General features: G+C 46.3%; 1 protein-coding gene and 1 long non-coding RNA gene across 6 annotated transcripts in view; one reads left to right on the top strand and one right to left on the bottom strand.

Moving 5' to 3' along the window:
* LPP (LIM domain containing preferred translocation partner in lipoma) overlaps positions 1-26,903 on the bottom strand; it is a 330,413-nt gene that overhangs the window by 289,029 nt on the left and 14,481 nt on the right. For 3 of the 5 annotated variants that reach the window (XM_064666205.1, XM_064666203.1, XM_064666207.1), the window contains exon 2: positions 19,722-19,827. The gene's annotated coding sequence lies outside the window, so the exon portion shown is untranslated. Of the gene's footprint in view, positions 1-16,021; positions 16,126-19,150; positions 19,201-19,721; positions 19,828-26,903 lie in introns of all 5 variants that reach the window. The other 2 variants (XM_064666202.1, XM_064666206.1) reach the window with 2 other exon arrangements.
* On the top strand, positions 20,965-22,867 carry LOC135419613 (uncharacterized). The gene is made up of 3 exons (XR_010433060.1): positions 20,965-21,232; positions 21,318-21,431; positions 21,582-22,867. It is a non-coding gene; the product is annotated as an uncharacterized LOC135419613 (long non-coding RNA).

The following is a 26,903-nucleotide window of genomic DNA, read 5'->3' as shown; positions in this document are numbered from 1 at the left end:
GCTGATCTCCTAAGGACTCTCTGCTACCGTAAAATGAATTGCAAAAATTTCAGGGCCAGCCACGTGGCTTAGGATCTACCCACCCAGGTAGGGAGCAACTTCAGAAAACTCACAGAAAATACAACCAATGCAAATCACTTTATTTCCAGAGGAACAGAGCTTTTTTTCCCCTCCATGTTTTAGCTTGCTCCACCTTCCAAAATAGCCTGAACTTAGTCAAAAAAGGCATGTTCATTTTGGAATGAAGCTGCATGCACACAAAGTGCTCAAAGAAGAGCTGTGGCAGAACAACTTGTTCCTCAATAGCTATTCTGAACCACGTCTCAGTAACAGATCCAGAGTACATCTCTGTAAACGAGACGTGTTGATCTGACAACCTGGTTTAAGTGGTGGGTAGAAGCTTAGAACTTTTTCAACTCTGTGAGCTCTCACTGACAATTATCTTGAACTGAGGGCGCACTGACCTAAGAAAAAGTAGACATCATTCACTTCTTTTCTAGAGACCTGCTTTGCATCTTCAAGCATTCAGAAGTCATCAGTCCAGCCCCCGAGCTGGTAGCTTAAAAACCAATACAATACAAATTTGTGTTTTTAAAGTTTACCTCCTGTTTGGGAAAAGAGAGTCCTTTTCTCCAAAACTTTCCTAAACAACCAGAACGCCCAGAACCTTAAGCTTATTTTAAATGAAAGACTAGGTATTAAAGGAAATTACAGATTTAAGGGAGCAGAGGCTATAAAAGACTTTATATATCTCAGAGCTTACAACAAGATCACAATCTATAGAAATCACTGAACATCTTGAACATTAAAGCTAAGACACTGAACATCTCAAAACTCCATTTTGCTTGTTATTATTATTTGTGATTGCAAAGTTCCAGATCAAAAAGTGCTTCAAAAGGATGACTTTTATCCTCACTGCTTTCTCACAGCCTGAACACTGAAGGGAGAAAATTTCTTGAAATACAGTGTTAGTACTTTTCCAATTCCCCCCCCCCTATTTAAAATTTCAGTAAACATTAAAAGCGCTAGTTAATGCAATGCCTTTCCACATGCTCTGCTTCACTGTCAGGCTCTCAGTATCCAGGACTCCGGCATAGTGAGAAAATCTTTAGGAATTGACATTTAAACAAAATAAACTGCAGAATTTTTTCCCCCAGAAAGTTTCAGGGGCTTAGGGTTTTATACAATAGCTTGTTTTTACAAACTGTATATTCAGGATCCAGTTTAAATCGGTGTCTTGTTTCAGCCACCCTGCCTAAAACATGTGCTTACTTCCTTTACAGACACGTGAATTTGTTCACTGTGGCCAACTCATACCACATCCCTATTGGATACATATGCATATACATACAGGCATGTGCTGTCTCATCTGGAGCTGGCTATGACCCACACACGGCTCATTCAGCCAGGAGAGGGGTTCCAAAAGCGTTATCTGCACCCAAAGCAGTTTAGTGTTACTGGGCTGAAAGGAAACAGAGAAATCCTGCTTATAGGCTGCAGAGCCCAATGGATAAACAAATGCACCTCGGTTAAAAGCAGGGGGGGAGGGGGCAGGGGCATAAATAAAAGGGTAGAAAGAGAGACTTAGCGGGTATGAGGGTAATGAAATATCAGCTGGGCTGGATGCCTGGCAGCACAACCGAAGGCTGCTGGCAGCCCCATGTGCTGCAGGGCTGCAGAATGTACAGAATGTGCCGCCACGCCGGGGCCGCCGGCTCCCCCGACCCCACCATGGCCAGACCCTCCTCGTCTTTCATCCCAGTGCCGGGCCACTTCCTGGCACCCAGTGAGGTGACACCGGAGATACTTTTCCACCCCGCTCCTCTCTGCTCTCCCAACGCACGCCCACACCACCGAAGCTTTCTATGTATTTTGTGTTTCATCTGCCGGCCAGGCCACACCACAGATGCTCGGGGTTTTTGCAAGGCCACAGTTGGAAGGGCAGTGAGCAAGGTCAGGGCTCACTGCAGTCATCCCTGCCGTGGGGAAGCTGATAGCCTTCCCTTGGCATCTGCTGCTGGCCATGGGCGGAGGGGGACCCTGGGCTGGATGAACATCATCTGAACTGACCCAGTGTCACTGCTGTAGGGCCCATCCCCAGCTACAGCAGGGAGGAGACAGCCCCAAGCTGTGTCCCTCCCACACCTTTCCTGTCAGGAAAACACTGCAAGTCCATCTCCAGGTGGACTTAGAAGGATGTACCAGGCTTATTCTCAGTTGAATTATTTGTGTACATTGGCCCAGCATGAGTGAGTGAGTGAGTCTGGGACAGAATTGTGGGATGGATGCAAGAAACAGGAGATCTACAGAAAAACCCCACAAACAATGCTTCTGACATTGTTCAGTCCATCATTAAAGTGATAAAAAAACTTGAGGTTCTACCTTGGTCCAGACCAACAGCCCCTTGTGTCTCCAGCAGGTGTAAACCCAAAAATACTCTTCTGCTCTTGGGTTGCCCTTGACCAGGAATCAAAAATTCTCTGGCTGTTCAACACCTGCCAAGGCACAAGTGTTGTGGCAATGGTGATTCACAAGGCCAGTTCTGTGGAGCCCCAGGCTAGCTCCAGCCTCTACAGCAAACCTTCCCTAAATAACACCACAACTCTGCAAAGAGCTGGCAGACAAGGACGTCTGGCCAGTGTTGACAACACCCTACCAAGTCACAGGCAAAACGGGCGGGGAACATGGCACACCTGATGGGCTCAGACAAGTAAGAAGCACCACAGGGATTCTTCCTACTTGGCCCATCTTCACATGAAGTTTCTAAACCCACTTTCCACACCTTTGCTGCTCCACTGATCATTTTCTCCCCTCACCAATGAACATGGGCAATGAACCCACATCCAAAGCCTCAATTCTCACCCAACACAGAAGGGAAAGCTTTGGCTCCCCTGCTTTCAGTTACAGGACAAGCATCCCATGCCAGCTCCCAGAGGAAGGTTTGAAGAGAGTACTGATACCTTGCAGGGTAACGCAAAACCCAGGTCAAGGTTCAGGTGTGACTTCTCACATTTCTGTTGCCTTTTCTTTTTCTACTGCCTTATACTCTCTATAGGTCCAGGAACTCTCTACAATAAAGTGACAAACCTTAACACACTCTTCAGCCCTTCTAGTCTAAAAGACTCCACCCAAACCCAGTCCTAAGCATGGGCAACGGAGAATTACCCCTGTAGGTACAAGCAGAGTTTGCTGGTGATGCCAGCATTCACACTCTGAGCACTTTCACCACAACATGGCTGGAACAGCCAATGCTTCACAGCCACCACAAAAACACCACAATTCTGTGAGGAAACACAAAAATAGGACTTGCTCACACTCTGACAGGTCCCAGGGATGAGGCAGTGCTGCCAGGTCCTCAGCTGATGAATTGAGGCCTGGGGAACTTGAGAGCTAGTCCCAAAAGAAAGTCCTGAGCAAGTCATTTCTCACTTGTTTCCTATCCTACTCTTCGTCTCGTGCAACAGAGACGGCTCTGACTCATACCAGGTTTCCGCAGGGCCTGACACAACAGGTCGACAGACTCGCCTTGAAATAAAACAACAGCAAGCACGAGGTGACTGTGTCTTGGCCAAGAAGGACCCAAATTCAAGACAGCCCTCAGAGACACAACTCCAAGGCAAAAAAAAAAAAAAAGTTGATGAACTCCTTTCTCATCAGCTCTGATGCCTTTATTTTGCCTTCCTTCCAGCTGGAAAGAAAGTTCATTGAGAATGAAAGCTAGTGACTCGCTAGGAGGAATGACAGATGCTGCCTGCCTGCATGTGTGAAAAAACTCTGACAGGCAGAAATAACACACCTCACATGTCTTACGGTGGCAGTGAAGCAATAAATATTCTAATAGACTACTAAGGCTCATAGTAATAATGTTGTGCTCCCTTTTCAGAAGCCACTCCCCACACCAGATGACATCTGCCACAGTATAGATGTTCCTGAAACGGGGGGATATTTTTAACTCTCTCAATGTGGCATAAAACTGTGAGTGTATCAGCCAAAATACCAGCCATCATAGCGTTTATATATAGCCTTTCACATATCATCTATAGATGGGAACACAGACAGATACATGGAATCTAGCAGCATTACAAACAGACATTCTTCTGCTGGTCTTTAGTACTTGAGAAGAAGCTTCCCAGCCAGCAGATCTGCCCCTGTCATCCTGCCCTGTACAGCTCTCCATCGACTTCTGCTCCTCAAGTGTGTTAAGTGCTGCATGTCAATTCCCAAAGATCATCAAAAGCCTGTCCCTCCACTACCCCATGTGTCCCCTCTGCTACAGGGCACTGCAGTGCGGGTGGCAGGGTCTCCCCACGCCCCTGAGCACCCCTCTGTACACATACAGCTTTCAGAACCTATGGGCCTCAAAACTTCATCTTTGCTGAGACACATCCTGAGAAGGGGTTAGGAGATCTTCAAGGCAGTCCAGTTCACTCAGGGACACCTCAGTCTGACACATACAAAGTCTAGGCATGGTTCCTATCTGAGGCAGGAACTCAGACGTCCTAGTAGGAGAAGCATTTGCGAGGCCTAAACCAGCAATAGCTCCTCATGGAGCACCTCTAGTCACTTCCCAGGAGCTCTACTGGCATTCAAGTTATTGCAGGGGAAAAGGAAAAATAAAAGTGCTTTTTAAAAGTGGCTTCAGGTAGTACAATATATTCTCTCACAAGTATGAAACATGCATCAGCATTTCACACAGAGCACCACAGCCGTCAGACCTAGGGTGATGTTTAAGTTCTTGATACTGTTATCTGGCTAATAATAACCCCAAAGAGCACTCCTTGCCTGGCTGCCTGCCAGACCACATGCAGCCTCTCTGCCCTGTCTTTTTTTTTTTTTAATTTTTTAAAACTTTGTCAGACATGGAAACGTTGACTCTAGGAAATTCAGCCTCTTCTGTGAAACAGATTGGCTGAGACTTCTTTGTTGTTGCGGAAACCATGACTTGGGGGCCGGGGAGGGGAGACAAAGGGGAAAACTCGTGTGTTTTGCCTTCACGTGTGCTTTATTTTCTCCTCTGGCAGGAAACAGTGAGAAAGGCTCTGACCCAGCTGCTGTCAGCTGCGTTGGAAGTGATTGTATCAGCTCCACCTGCTTAATGTGGGTATTCACGACTGCAATGAAAATGATTTGAGACAAACCAGCAATGACTGGTGTGTTCTCAAGGGACATATGCTACACTGGTGCATGACACAAGTGATCCACAACAGCGGGACATTGTCAAGGTTGGGGGGTGAGGAAGGAAAGTGGGGAGAGAGGAATAAACATCCCCACCTGTTTTTCTAGGGAAAAAGAGATATTACAAGGAGAATGTAGCTTTAGCAAACTCTGAGATGTTTGAGCCACATGATTTCCAGCACTCAGGAGCAACAAAAGAACTGCACCGAGAGATCCAGCAGCTACGACTCAGGAAGGAACATCATGTCCATGTCAAGCTTTCAAAGCCTTATAAAATGCAAGGAGTTCAACACGGTTTCTTTATATTCAGAAAAGAACAGCCTTGACAAAACAGGCTGTGAAGTACCCCACTTTGCCATTCACACCTGGTATGGACCCAGCCGCGAGCACTACCGAGCTTGGGTGTGGTATAGCCCCACTGAAGCAGGTCCTGCAGACCACTCCTCACAGCTACCTCTGTGTCAAAATAACAAAGGAGCCTCCAATGAGCATGTGGACAACAGTACAGGGTGAAGCAATGCTGCTGAAGCACGACAGAGGCACTTCAATGGTGTTTTTCAAAGGAAAAGATAAAAAGAAAAGGGGAAAAAACATACCTCTGCAAGTTCCAGCACAAGCAGAAAGCCCCAGGTCACTGCTGTAGCTAATGAGGAGGGCAACAGCAGTGCTCAACGAGGCTGTTCAAAACATCCTCATGTCTTGTGTTTTCTTTTTTAATCAAATTAAATACACACAAACAGCATCATGTCCACAGCAGGCTTCTGCTTTGACATCCATACAGCCAGTAAGACCCTGTGAAGTTTTAATGGGCAGGTCAAGCCTGAAAAGATTCTGCTATCACCCTGCTCTGCCTCCACCATGTACCCCATTCCACAGGGGTTTTACTCCGACAACTTCACAGGCTTTCACCAGAATTGCTGCTCAGAGAACAGCCAGCTCACAGACACAACGTGCACAGTTCCAATGGGAGAGAAGCCCTTTAGCCCATTCTGCACCATATTCCTCCAAAATTCCAGTAAATAACAACATCTTGGTATCTTGTTCAAAGCCCTGAGAAATGCCAGTGTGCTATACCTGCCCCTCTCAACTGCTGTATATACTTATAACATGTACTTAAATATATATACCCATGTACACACATGATGGTGTCAAATGACATGCCACCAAAACAAACAACATCAGGCATGGGACCCTTGTGACCCAAGTGGATGAGTTTCCGTAAGAATTTACCACTTTTACCTCTACACAATCAGAGATGTGGAAGCAAGCCAGGAATGAAGGCAGGCATCGCCCTTTGCAAACACCTAACGAGCCTAACCGAAAACACCAAGCCCAGCACCTTCGGAGACATCCCCCAGCACACCCTGGCAGGGCAGGCGGTTAGAGATGAAAAAGACCCACCAGGAAAGCTCTTCTGTAGGAGCTGATATTTCAGCTATTAAAGAAGTTTCTATTTAAACAGACATTAACTGCATATGCTCTGGAATTTCTCAGCTTTGCCACTTAAAAAACATCTAAAGCCACTCTGAGGCTTTTCCTTTTTTCTCTCCCGCCTTTATTTGCTCTGTAAACACATTTGTGTGTGTGCCCTGAATCCTGTAACGTTCAGTTTCTGTGACGGCAGCTCCAAAGCAGAGCAGCAGCTACCTACACAGCTCACCAGGGACTGCTGCACATCCTGGGCCCTGTCCCTGGCCTCATGGCACAACACAATGCACAACCCCACACAGCCCAGCTCCTCGCAGGACCTTCTCCCAGTGCAGGATGAAGCAGAAGACGCTGTTGGTGTTGTTTGTACTAATGCTGTCAGGAGTGCACGCTCATGAACTCGGCCACCTCCCTCACAGGTTGAATTTCTCCCAACAAAACCCTACCTGTTAGTGGTGGGGTTTATTAAAGCAGTGTTGCAAGTTTACCAGCAGATCAAGGCCTTGACTGTGGCAGGTGGAAGATGTGATATAACTGCAGATACTTTGCATCCTTTTGAAGAGGCTGCTGAGGTCAGACTAGTGATACTCCCCTCCCCATCCCATTCACATGCACATGGGGCACTTGCCATTCCAGGTGAGAGCCACAGATTGGTCCCACCTTGTGGAAAGAGCCCCAGGGAAGAGCACTCTCCTTTGCACCAATACAATCATGGCTAACTGCTACAGCAGGGCTGCCCACAAAGCTGCTCCTGAAGATGCCAGGAGGAAGGACAGGACAAATGGAATAAGGAAACTTGGATCAGTTCTTTGCCTTACCATATATGTACATACACTTGCATACATACAAGTGTTTATATACATCTGGCAACATCTGTGCAGCTGTGGGCAAGCTTTGACCCTTACTGGTCAGTAAACAGACAGCAGAATCACTGCCCTAAAAATACTTCAAAATCCCAGGACTCTATAAACACCTGCAGGCAAGAGAATGCCCAGCATCTCCATCTCCACCCCATCACTGCAAACAGCAAGACACTTCAGCAAGGACACACCACTGAAATATCTTGTCAGCCCAAGGGAACGATCAGTGGCACCAGCCCAAAGGGGCTGCTGGCAGATATCCCATGATATTTTCTACTATGTCTCCTTATATTGCCTTATACTTTGCACATCTGTTGGCATCCCTCCCAAAGGGGGAGGCTGGGAGTGACTCCTCTTGTCAAACAGGTCTGCTCCATGCCTCGAGCAACATGAAATCTCCTGAGAGCAGCCAGGAATCTCTTTCCCCTCCGAAACCAGGTCACCTCCACCACACTCAACCTCAGCCCACTCAGAAAGCGAGGTCTGAACCAAAACTCAGACACCCTTTTGCTGGGCTGGCCAAGGCACCAACCTACTCACACCAAGAGACACCACCACTAGGCCCAGCAAGAAAACCTCCGCAGCATCTCACAGAAGGGGGGGTGGGAGAGGGGAGTAATTTTTGGCAATGAAAATGTAATGGAACATCTTGTATCGATCTATTAGGGGATGAGTCATGCTGAGAGTGACTTGCCTCCTCTTTCCCTCACTTCCCCACCCCCCAAATTATGGACTGCAAGAAATGAGCGGAGATAATGGGCAATTTCAGACGTTCTAAACTCAGGTTTCTCTCCTGCTGGAACAGCATGCCATGACAGTAGATGGACTGAGCTCCAGAGGAGATGTCCTTCATGTTCCCACGCCTTTGACTGGCCAAAAAAGACTTGAGTCTAACTAATGGACAATTAGGAAAGGACTAGAAGGATGGGGGACTACTTTGTAGAGGAAATGGGAAATAAAAAGGAAGATCTGAAAAGAATCAGCAGTAAAAGGAGACACAAAAAATAGATGGGGATCAGACACGAGTCCCAGGAAAAGATAAGCAAGACATAGGTAGATCAAACTGGGGAAAGAAAGGGTCTAGGTGAAGCTACTACTGCTGCTTCAGGAACCCTGTGGACTTTTCAGTCTACAGTCACTTGCCAGCATATAAATGCCAAACATCAAGAATAACTACTTTAAAAAAAAAATTAATTAATTAAAAAAAAAATCAGAGAAAGGAAAATCAGGTTGGTGACAGTAAATTTTTCCTTGACTTCTTCAGTCTTTAAGAATGAAACAAAACATCTAAGGAAGCTTTGGAAGGCCCAAGGTCTTTTTAGAGAACCGAAAGCTGCATACATACGAACCTGACAACCAGTGAGTTTTCCGAGCTCAGCTCCATGGAAGTTAATACACAAAGACCTGGGGAGCAGGTTTGGTGCAACACAAACCACTGAACCCACCCTTATCCCATCAGATGTCACTGAAGTGCAGGCTGCTGCACTCAAAACCTACCCACACCACATACATCAATATTATACATATATATATATGCATATGCACACACATGCTCCAATCTCTGATTTGCTGTCTGAACCTCTAGAGAATTAACTACCTTTGAGGGCATAAAGCAGAAGATGACAAGTTACTTATATGCTTGTCTAATAAGCTTTGGCAGTGGTACATAGGCAGGATGTAACCACCCAGCACTCCTGGTCAAAGAGATCTAGCACTGGACTCCAGCCAGGACCAGTACACTCCATTCAGAGAAGAAACTGGTACTTCATACACTAGGAGATGACTAATTGCAGTACCTGAGTTATGGCATAGCTTTTAACACACAAGGAAGAGACATTAAGGTCATCTCAACTCTCATCTACAGCATCCCCTCCCACAGCAGACTTGCTGCTCTTTTTTTTCCTCCTACTCCTTTTCTCACTTTCTACCCCCCCCTTCAACCTTCCTTCCTTTCAGGTCTTCTCACCTCCTTCCATACCAATTTACCTTCCTCTGTCTATTCACTCGTCCAGCACCTTAAACACCCTTCTCATCACCCACAACTCCCACTGCAGAAGCCCTTCTCTTCCAGCAATCTACTTTATCCGGACTTTGATCTCCAGCAATCCCCATGCTGACCCTTTCCCAACCCTCAAGTGCACATTTGTCTGCCTCAGATTGCAGACTCTTTAGGACAAGGATTGTCATCTTCCCCGCTTGTAAAGCACAGGATACATTTATAGGGTGGGTAAATGATAAACAAGCCATCTCCCAGCATTTCAGGGTAGCTCAGTGTGGGTTCCCTCGGTGTTTGCCTTTCTTCCACTGCAAACTTAATCTACCTGAATGACTTTTTCTTCCTTATCTCTATTACAAGGTTATCACTTAAATTTATCACCATTTAAAAAAAAAAAAAAGTTGAGAAAGGGAGGTGGGGAAACAAAGGGCCTTTACCAGCTCTGCTCACCCTCAGCTCAAACCCTGAGATGTAGAGGAGCTTGAAGGAGCACCACAGGGGCAGACCACAGCCAGAAATAACTCACTGGAATTATTTCAAACCCCACATGCCTCAGTTCTATTCAGTTTTCAGTAGGTTTTTGGACGAGCAGACACTCTTGGCTGTTTTCTAGGGGAGCAATTATCAAATCTACATCCAATTCCACCAGCTGAGTGTGTGTCCACCTTTGAAAGGAAGCTGGAAAAGAGGGAAGTGGGTTGCTGAAATGAAAAGCTGGGATAAGGAAAAAGAAGTTATAAAGAAAAGATTACCCACAACAGACAGGGCATCAAGAGGTAACTAAGAGGCAGCCCATGCTTCAAGGAATAAAAACACCACAACATCGATGGCAAAATCCTCCACCCATGTCAGAGCCAATGCATCCAACTGGTTGGCTGTTTGGCAACAAACAATGCTCATATGTGATGGGGGATTTGCACAGCAGGTGCAGCACTTCTCAGGAATCAATGTGATAAAATGCTCATTCAACCAAAAAAGAAAAAACAAACAAACAAACAAAAAAAATAAAGTACTTCCTAGACAGTTCACTGGGTTGAGATAAAGCACTATCTTTTAGTGTCATGAGAACCTAATTTGCCTGGGGTTTCCTAACTCCCTCAGCTGCTGGGGTCTCTGCACTCCTACACCACATGGATTTCACCCCCTGTCTCCCCACGCACACCAGCTCTTCACCCACATGAGGACATCACTCCAGTCACTTTGAAACACCCATCCCCAGTGCCCTCCCAGCTTTCAGAAATACTTCACTGGGAACATGCTCAAAAGCCACGTCCTTCTCTGTCCCTACAGTCTTAACAGCCTCTACAAGATTATCTGATGTAGCTTTCTGACACTCACATATCTTGGCGGAGAATTAGCTGATAACTGACACAGCACTGCGGGTAGCACACGTGTCAGGAAGCACAAGTGATAACACTGTTATGTTGTGAGAAACCTCATCCAGGCCCTCAGGAAAAAATACAGTTTTTGTTATTAGTTTCATCTGAACTCACCAGCTACCCTCAAGACTACACAGCAAACACAAATGCCTTCAAGTAAATAATGGGAGGGGGGCATTCAAAACCCCCTGTGATTAGAGATGGTCACTGAGTCAGCAACAAGAAAGACACAATGAAAATTAAGAACAAAAGCCGAGGACAAAGCAATCACCTAGAAAACAACAGGAGATCACATAAGAATGTCAAACCAACAAGCACTCCTTCCTTTGCTCTGAATGCACCTTCATAGCAGCATTTCACCAGATAGAGATGGAAGAGCTGGTGCTTAACACTGACCCTGGAGACTTGCCCAGAAGTTTTTACATCGCTCAGCACCCTGTGCATAAAAGGGCAGCAGTGGTGACACTCCCGTGTACTCCCTCTGGCCAAGATGTCTGGCAGGTATAGCTAAAAAAGCTGGTTTGGGAAAATATTGCCTTTTTACAGCTTATCTCAGTACAGACAGCTGCCTCACACCTCTAGAAATAGCAGGATTTAACAGCCATGTTTGCAGGGACAGATTTTAAAGGTTCCATCTTCTAAGAAACAACCTACACATCCAGAAACAGGAGGCCAGATTTGTTTTGATACTGGAACCCCCTTCCATATGCTAAGCATGCCCACGGATTTGCAAAAACTCTGCTCTGAAAATGGGATGTTCATTCAGCAACAGGCGATAAGCAACTTGCATTTGCCTTCCTATAGAGTCTGTTCCCAGTGCATTCGGCAGCAATATAGCACATGATTAGGTTGATATTGCCTTTTGCTGAAAATAGTTGGCATTTTATAAGTAAAACAGTGGTGGAGGAGAGCATTAAACACTGGAAAAATAAGACAATTAACTTAAATATGAATACCCCGCAGGCCCAGCCAATCAGCACGTCTCTGTTGTTCCTCTTAAGATGGAGCAAGCCAGGATCAGATCCCAAAGCACTGTTATGATTTGTTTGAGATGATAAGGACTGAGCCACAGGATTTATTCCTAGGTCAGTCCCACAGCTACAAATCCCAGCCCCAGGAGCCTGGAGAAGCTTCTTCAGCCCCCTTGACTCCATCGTGTTTGTGAGTGCAACAGTGATAATGTTATTTACCTACCTTTTAGCAATAACAACCATTTTTAGATAAAAAGCAGAAAAATCCCATGAATTTAAACACTGGAAGAGCTGATGCTAAAGATGTAAATGGCTCTAAATCTAACAAGACCTGGCAAAATTTCCATGGTACACCTTTTACTACCAACAGCTGGACCAGTTGTCTATAGCACCTTCCTCATCATGAGTTTTTTTTTAACTGAATGAAGGGGTACTAAAGACAACAACCTGCTGTGAAATGACCAAAACTCCCATGCAAACAACTCATTAGCAGTGTTCAAATGCAATTTAAATTACTAGTTGTTCAAGTGCTCCTCAATTTCATGGTAAGTTTCCAAGGAAAATTACATGCTATGTACTATTTAATTGATTGTTTTCTACTTCTTAACATCCATTTATTCCCTCCTCCTGTCTTTTCCTTAATTTCAAGGGATGATGATGACTTTTCAGGGAGGAAAGGGGAACAGCTATTGAAGTTGAAGAGGGATTTACCTGAAGAACAAGGATGTAGGAGGAAAGTGGCTGCCAAAACCAGGCAGCTTCACCAGAACTTGTCCCTTTGATATTTTTGCAGGAGAGGTATGAGGCAGCACAAGTCCTTTCCTCTCCACCACAGGCAGCCAGTCTTCTGAAACCTGATATTTCTTTAGAACACTGTCATCCCCCACCATGACAAGCAGTAAGCACAGTTAACTATTCGAGGACATCGGTAAAGCAACAAGAGCAACCTGTTTCCTCCTTCTGGGCACACTAGTCCTTGAACCAACACATCCACTGGAGGCAAACAAGTTGTTCTCATCTGGGAGATCTCATCCCAAATGCAAATACCTAGCTTACAGGAGCAGTCTCCCCCCACCTAAAGCTGACTGAAGAATTAGGCTGTGAGTGAGACCTCCTGCTGCTTGCAACAGCTGGTACAGGAAAACGCGTATTATAAAGCTAATAACAACAGACATTTCTTAAAAGCCTGCACTCCACTCAGATCCCAGGAAAGAGCAGCCTCACAATTAGGTAAGGTGCCATCTGGAAATTTCTGAAGTAATGATACATGATGAGATCATGTCACGCGCTAGCAACACAGATCAGCTTTAAGAAATATTCAATGCCACTTGGTTTACCTTTAAGCAACTGATGCAGAAATATTTTGTGCTCAGAAAAGTATGACTTTATTAGAGTAAGAGAGATGGGTTTAACAGTATCACTCTGCACAAGGCCTCAAAGTGTCCACCTGTCTGCAGGAGCTGAGCATGAACCATCACATGGAATACTTTTCCCAAATTTGCCACACAGTGCCCTAGTCTCTATGCCTGAACACCAGAATAATGCTGCTTTTCTCAGTCCTCAGGCACAATTTAGTGTTTAAGGGCTCCAAAACCTTTGCCTAAAGAAATGCAAAGTATCGAATGTGCAGAGGCTTGTAACTTCCATCCCTTTCATGCCCACATGTGCTAGCCCCATGCTATCTGAGGCAGCTTCTCTTACCTGCCCAAGGGGTACATACATCCAGCCCTTAGTGCATACTAAACTCCCTCACAGCACTCCAGTCACATAGTGTTGGTGTCACCCCTTTGCCACATCCCATGCAGTGCCAGCCCTGGATCAATCTGGGCAACAGCTGAGATGAAGGATGGGCTGCCAACCAAACCTCCTTACATGGGAGCTAAAGCAAGTCCTCTGCGTTTAACACATCTTTAGCACATCATTCGAAGTGATTGAGAGAAGCTTAAGAAAGGCAGGCATGGAACTCTCTGAGCTCCCTTGAGGTCCAGTGCCGTGGAAGGCTTCTCAGACTCCAGTGTTTACTGGTGCCAGGCTAAAAAACCTTTAGTCAGCTGTATTAATTTACAAGGTCAGCCCTTAATGGCCCTGTTCCTGGAGCAGGAAAAAATCCACTGTGGATCCTGGTTAGCATCAGTGGTCACCGGATCTGTTCAGGTCCTGGAGAAACACCAGATGGAGAGCCCTGGCAGCTGCAGTCCCAGCTGGGCATCGTTCGTTCTCCGGAGCAACCCCAGCTCTGCCCAGCACCCATCAGGAAGGGGGGCATGGGCAGCACATGGGGAGCTCATCCTTCACAGACCATCCAGCTCTCAAGTCACGTCCTCGCAGTGATGGATGAGCACATGAACATTAAGAGTCACAACACGCTTCCCCAGACTTGACAGACTAGCACTTCCAGAGCCCTGGTTTACAGCACCCAGGCACTGCTCATCCTTGTCTTCCAACAAACAGCCTGTTCTGGTGAGCAGGAAAGGGAGAAAATTGCGAGGGGAACAGAACATCATCATTTCCAATCCCACCATGCTGTTCCCAAAACACCAAGCTCAGCCACAAGCAGCTGGAGAAGCCTGGATGCGCCACATCCACGTGCCACCAGAAGCACAGCCCATGGCACGGGGCCACGTGTGCACACACAGAGGCAAAGCACAGCACACAAGGAGCGACACAGACCACCCTCTCACTGCAGGAATTCCACAGCTTGGCACCACCATGCACAACAGATGGAGGAGTGGCTGCTGGACGAGTTGCTGGGCTGAGACTTCAGGTACTGTGACAGCTCCATACACATTCCCAGTGCCCTGTTTCCTAACTCATCACCTCTCCTGCCTGTTCAGGCTGTACATGCTTTAGGACAGCAGTTCTTTCCTTTTCACTGGTACCAAGCTCAGCCCAGCCAGGCCCTGACTCCCAAAGCTCCAGTAATCCAAGCAGCTTGAAGTAACAAGAAAGAAAATACAGCTGAAGTCTACAAACCCTCAACACATCCCAACTGCAGTCCTTCACTTTTTGGGGCCTAGTGCTTTTTATCTCACATCCATCCTCGTGCAAACTAAGCCAATTATCTTCCCCTGTTCAGAACAATCCAGACAGTTTTGTACCTCAAGGACCTCCTACAAATCCACATCTCTGGAAAAACCAAACCTCACAATGTGTATTAATCCCTTTTTAAAAGGGCAAAAGAAAATCAATAAGAGGTTTAACTTTCTAACAAAGGTCTTAAATTTAAAATAGAGAGAGTATGATAGCAACGGGTTTGAAGCAGCCTAAAATACCAGTTGAGAAGATACAAGGATTACTAACCAGCAGTGGGAACTATAAAGGAGTTGTCACCAATGCCCCTTTCAAAGTAAAAGGACAAAGTGCAGTGCCTTCCATTTGAGGTGCAGGAGTGGCAGCTACATAACCCCCAGAGCAGCGTTAAAAGCACTCTATGCATGTTACATGCTCCAAATGACAAAAGGAATGCAGGATGGTGGATCTCTGCTCCAGATTCCCTGGCATGGTTTTAGCTGCCATGAACAAAACGGGAAGCAGAGCATCTTCCAGGTTCCCCCCATGTCCCTGACTGTCTGGATGAACTGCAGCTTCCTTTCAGGAAAGAGAAAGGAAGGGGGGGGGGGGGGTGAAAAAAGAAAAAAAAGAGAAGCAGCCAGTTACAATATCAGACAGATTAAAAACCTCACACTAAAGAAAAAGACAGAACAACAGGAAAAAACAGACACTGAAACTTTATCCAGTAGCTAAATATTAACATTTTACACATATTACAGTAGTTAAATATTAACATTTGAGAGAAATATATCCATGCATTATGCAGCCTTTTTAACATACACTCTTGCTTAAGAGACAGAAATCGTACATAAGCTATGTTTTCCTTGCTGACCACATGCATATATACTCATTTAACTCTACAGTGCTCTGCTGCCTTGCTGCATTAACCAATGAAACTAAAAGGAAGAGCGTGACGGAATGGGAGCTGGCTTATATTATCTTTATACCTACTCCTGAAGAAACATTTTGCCTTTGAGACCAATCCACTAAGTCATCTTTCCCTACTACAGAAGGTTTCATTGGGTCCCTTGCTGTTGACTGGTGATCCACACGCCTGTCTCCACCAGCAAGGCAAACACTTTGATGCAATCCATCTGACTAAACAACACAAAAAAAAAAAAAGTCCCAAGTTGCTTGCTAAAACAGCAACGATGCACTTACCAACATTCAGGCAAGCTCCTTCATTAACACGCTTCCCTCTCGAGCAGATCAAATTTAGAACAAGGTCCAAGAGCAAGAGAGAACTGAAAACTGACCACAACAAGCTTCCAAAACAAGAAAGGGGGGGATAAAAAAAAAAAAACCTTACTACAGGAATTCAAATCCTGCTTCCACCAGACCCTGAGTCACCTCCCCTCCCTTGCAATAGATCAGAGCAATGGGTAAACATTTCCAAATATGGAGATCAAAACTCCAAAGGATGTCAAAAAAAAAAAAATCACCCTTCTCTCCCTGGCTTTGGCACCAGGATGACTTGCCCCTCTGAAGCATAAGCTGAGCACATTGCCTTTGCTGACCTACACACAGCCTGGTCATGGGGCCCCGTGTCACCATCTTGAACTATGCTTTGGAGGCTACTGGCTCGATGGGTGACACTGCATCTCTGTTCCCTCCCAGGGATGCACGGGAAGATGCAATGGGAGCAACTCCAGGAGTCACTGCTCTTTGCCCCTTGAAAGAAACCTCTCTCTCATCTCTCAACTCATCAGCAGCAAACTCATAGAACTACTTTTTAGAGTGTTCTTTGAAGGCAAATAGGCAAACTCAGGCTGTGGTTATAGCACCAATAGCTTGGCATCAGAAAAGGCAAGGCTCAACCCTCCATCACACCAGAGAGGTCCTGCTGTCACATCCCACACCAGCTGCTCACCTGGCACAGGAAAACCTCCCCTGATCTGGCTCATCGAGCTGGTGCTTTGTAAAACATGTGTCCCTGCAGAGCCTGCATGCACACCAGAGCAATATTCCCGTGCCAATGCTCCCATAAGCATCAGTCCTCGGCTGCAACAGCTGACCTGCAGGCAGCAGGGAAGTGACTATGCCTGCCAGCACAGGACAACAGCCTCCTGGTAGCCGCAGCCATCGCTCCAGGAGCAGGCAGCCTCTCAGGAATGTGCAAAGCACGACATTTTCAAGGGGAACAGGCTGCCGAGGCGAGGCGATCCAACCAGACCAGAGTGATTCCCCAGCACCACCCACAAGATGCTATTGAATTTATAGGGAAGGAATTCCAGAGCTGACTCTGCCCATGTATGGCCAAAACAAACTGTAAAAAGCGACATTATAGTACATCTGGCTTCCACTGGTGCTGAAGCACAGGCTTCGGGACGAGCTGCGTTGACAGAGGCTCTATAATTACCTCCAGTAACTGAGCAGGGGTCAGGCAGCAAGAGTTTAGCACCAGCTACCACAGACGACAGAAAACATGTAAACCTTTGCTTTAGAAGACAACAAAGTTTTCTGCTTTTAGAATACAAACCACATTTAACTCAGTGTTACACTGCTATCACTGCAAAAAAATAAATGTTGCCAGAGAGCACCAGCACACATTCATTACACTGGTAGTCCTAAAGGCAGCTTTAAAGAGCCAACAGTCCAAGTGGCACTAAGTGGTACATAAGGACAACCTCAGTGCATTGCAGGTTGGGACTAGCTCTTGATGGGTAGCTGATCAATTATTTTTCAAAAAACCCACTAAAACCTCCCCCAGAGCTGTGTGCTCCAGCTAGCAGCAGGGCTACCAGGAGAGCTTTCTCCATGGTCAGAAATAGGAGATATTCGGAGCACTGCAGTCACTGTGCAAGAAGATGCTCAAAAACTAAGGTAAGAAGGGTCAGGTAGGTGCAAGTTTTATGAATTCGGACTCCATTTTCCAGCCCCTTGCAGAAAACAATTCTCAAGGTATTGCTTCTTGCAAGGACAAACAGTGGAATGAAGTAGAGAATTATCTAAGTCAAGAAAGGGAGCCAAAGCATGGAAGGGGAACACCTGGAAGAGCATAAACCCCACCACAGGTGTGCACCAGCCCTTACAGCTCTGGGATTCTACAGCATGAACAGATCAAAGTTCTCCCTAACAGTTAAATGCCACCACCTCGCCTGCCCTGCCAGCAGGGAAATATTAGCTGTGTCAGCGCGAGAGGAAAGGGCTTACGGAATGGGAGAGGAATGCAGGCTGCAGTGGCACACACGGAGGGGACAGGGAAATGAAACCCAAGGGAATGTGGGTTGCTCACACTGCCTCTGTATTTGCACAGGGGTCAAGTAGGGTACATTTTATGGCTCTTGGGGTTGAAACCTGGGCCTAATGCTTTTGTGACCTTAGAGGGACTCCCATGTCAGAAACAAATACAGCTGTTAGAGGGGGTGAGAGCTCAGGGGTCTGAGCACATGAGGACAAGCCATTTCCCAGCTCCTGGCAGGCAGCCCAGTGCTGCTTTTCAATATGTGCAAGTTGTACCCATCGGACCGGGAATGAGCACGTGTCTCCTCCGAGCAGCATTTGCTCATGGGAGACCCACAGTGCAGCTACTCCCCCAGCTTCATGTTCCCCAAGACAGCACTAGGATCTCCCTTCCATTTCCCAGCTGAAATGACATTATACCCTCTCCCTTTTTACTGTGCTTACTTTAATCAGAGGTACCAAAGCATAAGCTGTTGTTCAGCACCTCTGCTGCAGAGCACCTTCTACCCCAAATGACACAGAGGAGAGAAACAGAGGGATAGACACATCTATGTCCATCCACAGCCTCACCAGGAGCTCCCTGCTACATGGCAACACAAATCCCCTTCCTTGCCACAGTTCTAAAGCTGGGAGTGAAATCTTGGGGGCTTGGGAATAAAATCCAACTCAAGCCTCCTGCACAGCAGTACAGATTGTTATAAAGCAGCCGCTGGGTCAGGCGTGGCTAATTTCATTTAAATGACATTACATAAGCAAGAGGACTGAGAATATTTGATTCATAAAAACATCTTGAAGGGGCAGAGAGAACAACCTGCGTGGCTTACAGAACACGGGGACTGCTGCAGCATCACAGGGACACAGACCACGTAATGCAGACAGCAAGGACCATGGATGCTCATACATACACATGCACAACTACACACACAAACTCCTGCTCCCCTCCACCATGCACAAAAGCAGACTTAGGACTTGCAAGCTGAAGTCCTGTGCAGCCAAAAGCCAGCACAAATGTTTGTGACAGCTCCACAGGCAAAGGCAAAAACCGGGTGCAGGGGAATAAATATAGAAAGAAGTCAGGCAGGCAAAGCAGGTGCTGGCTTGTAGAACCTTGGCCAGAAAGGCTTCCCAGGAGGTTGAATCTGGTAGTTTTGCAACAGCTCCAAAGAAAGACAGAAGAGACAGAAAGAAAAAAAAAAAGAAGATGAATGCATATGCATTCTTTTATCACCATATATAGCATATACGGACATTTGGTATATACACCCCCAAGCTCTCATATGCCACTGTATAGTACATACTATATATGCATTGCCATCTTTGTTTCCATGTGTGTGTGTGTGTGTATCTGCATTTCTGGTGCATGTATTTGTCATTACCCCCACATCGCCCATCCGTGCGTGCTCTGACACAGCGCATCACTCAACAGAGCATGTCTGAAGCCTCAGCACCATAGCCTGGAATGACTTTCGGACACTCACAGCTTCTCACTGCTGAGCCCTTCCCCACCAAAGCCTCTGGGTGTAAGCACCACTAGGGAACCATCAGTTTGTCTGCTCTTTCCCAATGATCCCACTCCCCCTCCAAACTTCAAGAACCATGGACAAGGTGCCACTGTCAGAAAAGGCATGACGTCCTTCTGAGAAGTTGCCCCCTGTGCCTATGAATCATGTTTACGTACCAGTTCTCACGCTGCAGAGCCTTACTGGTGGGATGAACTCAGAGCAGGGCGTTTGGAAACAGGTAGGGCTCCGCCAGACTCACGACTTTGGGTTTCTTTCCCAGCCCTGCAAAGAGAGAGACACTCAAGTGATGCACACTGGATGGGCCTCCCGACGGCTTGTCTCCAAAACTTGCAGTTTAACCCACACAACTTCTGGGAAACATAGCATTTTCCTCCCCAGCTTTCTTAAGCAGAAGCCTTCAGACTCCTGGACTCCTTTCAGCACCCTCAAAAGCAAGCCCCACCACCCAGAACTGGGCTAACAACCAGCAATGACTAGAAATGTCAGATGCCACAGCTTGGCCAACAACTCACACCTTCTCAAGCCACCACTTCTTTACTGCTCTTAATGCCACTGAGAAGGGGGAGGGACAAGGAGATGCAAAATGAGGCATAAATTAAGAGAGCAGGATGAATCCATCACTCATCTCCCTGACCTCAGACACAGTGAGGGAGCTAGAAGGCATCATCTAATGCGTTTTGAAGCTCATGGAGTTCACCATTACTGTGAGCAGAGCTACACCCCCAGCCCTCCCCCTCAGCACAGCCTTTTTTCTAAGGAGCTCTGCCCATTGGGGACTATCTCACTCTTTCCTGTAGCTGAGAAGCAGACACTACCCTTTCTTGATGTGACCAGCTCAGTGTTGTTTTTTCCTTTCTGCAGAAGATGAAGGTAGAGCAGAGGGGACAACCAGGCCACGTGACCACCATCTTGAACATGGCATGCCAGGACAAGTGGCAGGGTGCAGCCCACGGAGACCAGCAGCATCTGAATCGCACACTCCTTCCTGCCCCCAGCCAGCATCCCCTCTCAGCCACATGCTGGTCACTCTGACAGCCCTATCTCAGCCCATGACAAGCACAGGCCTGGCCTGTCATCTCAGCTCAGCAGAGAAAGTTACTGCTATTTGCTGTTGTAACTATGGAAAAGCTCAGTTCAGACTTGCATTTGTTGTACCTGTGCTGCTCGTGAGAGTTCATGTGAGCCCACAAATCTACAACCAACATGCAGCAAACACAAAAGCGTCTTTGTGGCTCACAGTCCAGGTCCCTCCTCCCTGTCACACAGCGAAATGCCTTCCTGCCCCTGCCAGCACCTTTTGTCTCCCATGCCACACTTGTTGCCACAGTAGCCAGGAGAGCAACAGGGTTCTTGCCTCTCCCAAGCAGTGGAAGATCTCCACTATGACAACACCACAAGAGCACACAGACCTTCACCCTGTCCCAGCTCAGTCCCATGGTCCCTGTGGTGGCACCCAGCTCTGATTCCCCACAGGGATGGCCAGGTATAAAAGTTCCCAGGACCATCAGTGCTCCCCTCAGGTGTGATGAGGACAAATTCAACTGGAGATTGCAATGGCCTCTCCCATTCACTGCAGGCTTGGGATGAAGATGAGTAACTGCAGGGTTTTACTGCTGATGAACTCAGCCAAAGAACAATTTTTCTTCATCCATCAATGAGGAGACAAGTACAAGCAAATATTATGGTTTTGCATGTTTACTTTTCATTTAAAAATGATGTAGAGTTACATACAATTTAGGTCCTTCCCACAGGCTCCTGGCAAAATGCCCTTCGGTCTTATCTGCAAAGGCAGAAGACAACAACATCCCCCTCTGGTTCCAACACCATTTCAGTTCAACTCACAACAGCACCTCCAGGAGCTCCAGGTAAGACAATACTTCTTGGGAACCAACCTGTGTTTAAAAATCTTGGCTCAGGATTGTGTCTCTCAGGTTTAATTCACGAAACATTTCCAAGATCAGTGATAGGACTTGGCTAATTGAACTGTGTCTTCCTGGCTTTACTTTCCACACCAGCTATCCCCGTCACCTTGTGACATAATGATCAGAAGCAGTTCGTTCATCCACTGGCTGACAATATTGATGCTGTATTGTTGACAGTAAGAATCAGTATTTCTCAAGAAAAAAATAAACATAAATTTAACACACAAGGGGAATATAGAAAGCACTTTTACCTATTTGCAGATTTAAATCTAAACCCAGTAGTTTACAATGCCTGAATTTAAGCACATATTGTCTGTTATGGCTTGAGTTTTCTTAGATTGTTCAGATTTTTCAGGAATGGACAGTTGAAAACCTCTGCAAGAATTCCAAGTTTCAAAGAGCAGCAGTCAGCACTTTCAGAAAAGCATAACTTTACTGTGGCCACGCAGAAATGGAAGTAACCAGACACCCCAATCCATTTAAATGAAAATCTTACCTGTGAAAATAATTTCAGCAAGTGCTAATTACAGTTATCACAACGGCCTGGTTAAATGGCAACTGTTTTTCTAACTACTCAAAAGCTGCATTCACTTTTAATTTCCTTTACACTTGAAAGTGTTACCAATATTCAGAGCCTGTTTATTATTATTATTATTATTATTATTATTATTATTGTTTTTTAAATCAGTATAGCTGTACTTGTTGAAGCCCAAGTGCAAGCACCAGTTGAACTGGGATAAAGCAGCCTTGTGCTGGGATCCTTTGTTCCATTCCTTCATGAAGCAGATGGCTCAACCTGACAGCCACAAGGAAAATTGTCATTTTAACTGTTCCAGTCACCAATTTTTAAGCACAGACAAGCTCTCAGCCAGTCAGCCATCAGCACAAACTGACATGGGTCCCCCCTGTATGATTGGCAGGTGCACGAACAGTTCCCCAGACGCCAACCTCATTCAATCTGACCTTTTCATTTTAAATGAAAACCACTTAAAAGCCTGCCCTGTTCTGACATACGTCTTTTTATGTCTTTCCCACTCTGTGCCAATATATTTGTTATTTTCTGGCCAAAGTTCCCAAACTATGAAATCTCACGTTATCTCCTCCACTGCCAGAGCCCTGATCCTCAGGCGCTCTGGCCACCACCAGCACCAAGGGAGCCATCTGAGGTCTCCACATTCTCACACACTGGAAAATTGGGCCCCTTACATACTCCCCTCAATTTGGAGTCCAAATCTGACTTAAAATTCAGCTTATATAAATCAGTAGCGTCGCACTTGAACACAGCCACATGGAGACGGGCTCCTCTTTCTACCCTGGGACACTGACTCATGCAGGATCCGGCCCTGTGTTTGCTTCTCAGGTTTCATATATTAAAATTAAACTGCTCAATTCAAAGTTATCTAATAAAAAGATCACACAAGACAATAAAAGCTGGAGACGTGTTTCCTCTGCTCTGCTGCCAGCGGCAGCACCTGCTCAGGGAGTCACCACTACGAGCAGCCTGGCTGCTGCCTTTTGGGAGGCCAGATCCTGTGCTGGTGCAAAGCAGTGGCTGTGAATGGCGAGTTTCAGTCCTCAAGGAAGCACACACCCCTCATAGATAGTACTCAGCACGGGGCTGCTTCCAAATCCACCACAACCCATGTGTCAAAATTAGCCATAATGGGACTTACAACTTCCGAGCTCCTGGTCCAGCCCTAGTCCTGGAGGAAGGCTGATGCCGGCCACAGCACAGACAATCAGCTCCAAGGGGGAAAATGAGCTCCCATAAACTCCCTGGCAGCCCCTACGTGCTGCAGGGCACAGAGCCTGGTGCTACAGCATTGCCCTGCAGGAGCCACAAGGTCCTGCAGCAGTGGACAGGCTTAGGGACCAGGGGACACATTTGTGTCTTTGCTGCCACACTTGATTTCCAGGTTTGTTCTGGGGTTCATTAAATGTGACTAAAACAAGAAGGGGAAAATGAGTTAGGAGAGCGGGGGAAAAAGGAGAGAACACTCCAGCTGCACACCAGCACAGAAGGAATAGGATCCAATTTGTACTGAAGGGATGGCATCCCACTCTCCCAGAGATTGCTGTATTACAGAAAATTAAAAGATCATTTGGTGCAGAACAGATTTAAAGAGAGGCTGAGCAAGCTGTGAGACAGCCCTACCTAAAACATCCCAGCAGCCAGGAGTCACCCTGAGCTGGAACCACTGGGCTACGATAGTTGGGAAACAACCCAAAAGCAGGATCAGCCACGTTGCACTCCTGTTATTTTAAATGCCCAAAGACAGAAAGGAAAAAAGGGTGGCTAAGGAATGAGAAGAATCAGCACATCTATGCCAGAAAGCCTGCAGGTCCCAAGCTGGAGCAACCTTTCAGCGGCTCCCCATCACTGCCAGCAGTGCTGCTGTGATTTACACGTCTGTAACTGACACCAGGATTGGATCCTGTATTTTCAAGCACAAACTACTGGCCTCACGCTGTTCACACTCCCTCAGTCTACTGGAAATGGAAGATTTGCAAAACAGCCTCACTGATTTTTATTTTCACTTTTTTCTTTTTTCCCCCCACCATTTGCTGTCTGCATTTCGCTAAGCCTGGTCAGAGAGACCCTGAGCAAGAGGGGGGCAGTTTCACTTTCTCCCTCAAATGCAGCCCAGCTTCTTTACCAAACAAGGATAATCGACTTTGTTTTCAAGTACTCATGCAGTATCAGAGCACCACAGAGCTTGGGTTTCAAACAAAGGACAACATTTTGCAATCCAAAAAACTATGCCATTTGCCCACTCCCCAAGGAATGGCCACCCTCACCAGGCAGCACCAGCAGAATGCTGCCCTAACATGCCACTCACATCTTATGATGCTCAGTCAAGAAAACCAGATTGACAGTGCCCAGGAGAGCAGAGAAGTGCTGTGCCCCAAGATACAGGGGCAGGAAGGTGCCTGGCTGTCCCCACTCCCAGCCCAGGGTCTTCTGCAGCCCACCTTTAGGCTGAGATCTCATAGGGCAGAGATGGCATTTTAGTGCATGTTTGCTCTGCCAAGTCTAAGGGGTTTATTATAAAGTTTTATTATAAAGGATAATGTTCCTTTAACCATTTAGGTTTTAAATGGTCAAAATTTGAAGGCAGAGGACACCTTGTCCAAAGCTTGCTCAGGTGCCACCACCATGAAACCCTTGGCACCACAGCAGGCCCTCTTATCACTGTCCTTAAAACCATTTGTAAATGAAACTTTTAAAACTTAGAGCCTACATGATCAGACAGTCTTCGTGTTCAAGGCTTAGATTTTATCCAGTTTTGGCCAGATCATTTGAAAATAGCAACAAATAGCTGGCAGGCAACTGGAATCCACACTCCTGTGCCCACGTGGTCAGCCTTGGTATTTTTGAAAGCATTATAATTCATGGAGACATTTAAAAAGCACAATCAACCAGGACAAGTAAATCTCTCTGGTTTAGAAATGTTTGCCCCCTCCAAGCATTAGCCATCTTCTTTCACCTTTATATCCTAGTAGCAAACCAATCCAGTTTCAGCTTGGAACAAATACCTTCAGGTGGATGAGGATGTATTAAAAGCAGAAAAGTTTCTCAGGATTGCTGCTTCTCTTTCCAAACAGCTGGATAAAGAGGCCAAGGAACCATACTCCTTCAAGAAAAAAAAAGGAAAAAGCCTGGATGGGGCAGAGAGGCCTAGGTAAACATGGACACGAGGCAATAAGCCAGCAGAGTGTGAAGTGGCCTCACCACTGACTGCGTTTCATGAAAACATTTTTGTTTTCAACAAATGTTTTTATTATCACAAATAGAAAAATAGGAAAAAACCCAAGGTTTTTTTCCTTTACAAAACAAGAACTGAGTTGCAAGCTGACGTTTCCTCAGAAAGCTCCATTTTGAGAACAGAGCCATTTATTCCAAATATAGATAAAAAATTCTGGAGCAATTCTGACAAGCCCTAATAAATGCTCTTATTACATCTGAAAGCTAGGAGGACCACAGAAGCCTGTATATGCATCCGCCTTCTGAACAAGAAAGTACCATTACTTCCATCACAGATGGGGACTGAGACATGCAGAAAATACATTAAAAAGCTGGTTTAGTTCCTAAATTACCCCAACTTCAGCTGGAAGCCAGACTCCTCATCGAATCTGACCCTTATACGAGAGGAAAAAAAAAAGAAAAAAAATATTATGGGCAGTGTTTGAGGCTATGCTTCATGCTTTTCCTGGGAAAGTGGCCTGCTACCACAGAGCCCCCACTCCCAGTCTGGGATGGGGAGGGATGAAGGCAAGGGTGCTGCCCCTTGCTTTGCTGTGGGATGACACACCTTTGCTTTGTGGGATAACACATGCTGTCACCATCACACAGAGCCACTGGACTTTCACCACAGACAAAGATGCTGTCCCTCTTCTTCCCCAAAGGACACCTGAACACCACCACCACCATCCCTGAGGTGAGCAAATCTCAGGCTGACACCAATAACTAGAAAAAAAGGAGACTGAGAAGGTCTCCAGCTTACACAGCAGGAGGACAATGGGAAGGAAAGGCAATCCTAATGCCCCGGCTCAGCAGGAACATGCACATGCCATCCCACAGCATAGCTGCCAAACGCCCATCTATCTCAGCACAGCGACCTGGTAATCTCCCTGCAGGATGACACACAGCTCCATGCACTTCCTCTGCACCCCCAAAGGTGACAGAGGTGAGGACAGCACATGGCTGCCTGGCACCCAGCCCTATACACACTCCCATCCTCCTGGCTTAGGCTCAAGCAAAGGGAAGGTGGCAGAGCCATCACCTTGTGCAAGAGAACCAGCACACAGACTTCCATGGGAATTCTGCAGATTATCCTCCCATCAAAGGAGCTTAATTAATTGCCTATAAAAGGGGATTGTGATTTATCACATAACTTTTTAGCACAGCAAGTGCAACTATTGTCACATCTTTCCTCTTCTTAAAAATAAAGGATAAAAAGCCTTTAGCCCCTCTATGTCATTGTACCTTGTTGACCTCAGAAGAATATACACTGGACTTGCACTGCATTTCCTTTATTATTTGCCTACAGCATCAACAATCACTGTAAAACTGAACCCCTGGACCTGTGTGATTTGGTTCACTTTTCCTGTTTCTCAGTGAAAATAAAGAGGCTTCTGGTTTGCAGAATGGTAAAGTTCACAATTACACATCACTCAGCACCCTTACTGGATCTCACTGGTGCTCACAGGGAGAGATCGTGCTTCTTACCGTGTACCTGACAGTTTGACAGCAAAAAGTTTTCTTGGGTACTAATTCTCTGTATTCTTCCAAGAGTTTGCCACATGATATCCTCCAACCTGCTACACCAGAGCGCTGTACTCCAGAAGAGCACATATCTATTTGTTTGAAACATTAGCTACTGTGTGTGAGTGCAACATCACACCAAAGGTACA

Source organism: Pseudopipra pipra, chromosome 10 (assembly GCF_036250125.1).
Source record: "Pseudopipra pipra isolate bDixPip1 chromosome 10, bDixPip1.hap1, whole genome shotgun sequence".
In the NCBI taxonomy this organism is placed as follows: domain Eukaryota; kingdom Metazoa; phylum Chordata; class Aves; order Passeriformes; family Pipridae; genus Pseudopipra; species Pseudopipra pipra.
The sequence above is the reverse complement of the archived record's forward strand: the minus strand, read 5'-3'. Positions and strand labels throughout refer to the sequence as shown.